The sequence below is a fragment of the Rhinatrema bivittatum genome, chromosome 4, assembly GCF_901001135.1.
Source record: "Rhinatrema bivittatum chromosome 4, aRhiBiv1.1, whole genome shotgun sequence".
Lineage (NCBI taxonomy): Eukaryota > Metazoa > Chordata > Amphibia > Gymnophiona > Rhinatrematidae > Rhinatrema > Rhinatrema bivittatum.
This window is the reverse complement of record NC_042618.1, coordinates 76,826,416-76,828,164: the sequence shown is the minus strand read 5'-3', so window position 1 is coordinate 76,828,164 and position 1,749 is coordinate 76,826,416. Positions and strand designations below refer to the sequence as shown.

Sequence of the window (1,749 nt, the reverse complement as noted above, 5' to 3'; positions counted from 1 at the left end):
TCTGCTCTCCCCTACCCCAAGCCTCTCCCTCAATATCTTCCCTCCACCCCTCTCCCATCAATCTCCCTGCCTTATCTCCTGTTCTCCCCTTCCATCTTTTTCTCCTTTGCTCCTTCCTGTTATTGTATCGACTCCTCCCACCCTCCTTCCAATGCTCTTCTGCTCTCACTCCTCTCCCCTAGCCCATGCCTCCCTTCTCTATATCTTCCTTCTCCTTCCTCTCTGCCCACCTGCCTTTGCTGTTCTCTACTTTTCCTCCCCTTTCTCTGTCTTATTTATGCTTCCCCTTTCCCCTTTTCCTTTCCCTTACTTCTCCTTGACATCCCGTGTGTATTTGGTCTGATTGCAGTGCATGCGCTTCGAAGAAAAAAAAACGGTAAGGAGACTTTGCAAACATCGCTTTGTGCCCTATAATACTTTTAAAGGTCCTTGGTCAGCGGATTTGGCCGGCTGAATTCGGAATTTAGCTGGACAAACCGCAAAGTGTTAAAATTGTGGGCCAATGAATGGCTAACTTACCTGGATAAAACGGGATGACTGGGTGTGGGGCTTATGTTTAGCTGGGCTGCATATAGTTTTCCCCCTGTCCGAACTCCAAACCAGAAATATACCTTGTTATATGCTCCTACCTTTACTTGTGTAGAGGATGGACAGTAATCAAATAGCCTATTTCTGTGGATAAAAGAGCACTTTATCCCCAGAAATGGCTTTCATTATTGTCCTCCCTGTATATAATAGTGATGTGCATTCAGCCTTACACAATTTAAAGTTTGAACCTTTCTTTAACAGACGAAGACAAGCCTGCATCAAAAATGACCGAGCGATTGGGAGTCAGGGTAGAGGTGGGTATTTTTTTTAGATTAAGGGACAGGCCCTTCAGTGAGGTTAGATCCTCTGGAGCTGTTCAGGGTAAGTATTCAGGAGGCTTCTCAGTGCTGAACCGGCTAAGCTAAATTTGGGAATATTTCCAGCCGCCAAGCTGTGATTGAAAATTTATCCAGTAAACGGAATCAACTCTTGTGGTCACTTAGCAGCTCTTCTGAAAACTTACCCCTTACTTTGAATACAGAAATGGGCACAATTAACTTTGTGATAACCAATATCAATGCCTGTACCTCAGATGGAAAGTAGGACATCAGGAAATGCTCACATATCTCCTTTTTTTCTCTTTCCGGTTCCGCTCGTCCTGCAAACTTCAGCACCGGTGCAGCTACTCCCATCCCTCTTTCCACTGCTCCCTCTGCTCTCTCTCCTCTCTTCTACCCCATGCCTCCCCCTCTGCATCTCCCCTCCTCCCTCTCCCATCAATCTCCCGGCCTTATCTCCTGTTCTCCCCTTCCATCTTTTTCTCCTTTGCTCCTTCCTGTTATTGTATCAACTCCTCCCACCCTCCTTCCAATGCTCTCCCTGCTCTCCCTCCTCTCCCCTAGCCCATGCCTCCCTTCTCTATATCTCCCTCCTCCTTCCTCTCTGCCCACCTGCCTTTGCTGTTCTCTACTTTTCCTCTCCTTTCTCTGTCTTGTTTCTGCTTCCCCTTTCCCCTTTTCCTTTCCCTTACTTCTCCTTGACATCCCATGTGTGTTTGGTCTGATTGCAGTGCATGCGCTTCGAAGAAAAAAAACCGGTAAGGAGACTTTGAAAACATCGCTTCGTGCCCTGTAATACTTTTAAAGGTGCTTGGTCAGCGAATTTGTCCGGCTGAGTTTGGAATTTAGCTGGACAAACCGCAAAGTGTTAAAATTGTGGGCC

The 1,749-nt window shown here is 46.8% G+C and overlaps 1 long non-coding RNA gene across 1 annotated transcript; it reads left to right on the top strand.

Annotated features, from left to right (window-relative positions):
- The first annotated feature begins 252 nt into the window (after positions 1-252).
- Positions 253-1,314, top strand: LOC115089320. Its single transcript, XR_003856069.1, has 3 exons — positions 253-376; positions 790-842; positions 1,200-1,314. It is a non-coding gene; the product is annotated as an uncharacterized LOC115089320 (long non-coding RNA).
- The last annotated feature ends 435 nt before the right edge of the window (positions 1,315-1,749 follow it).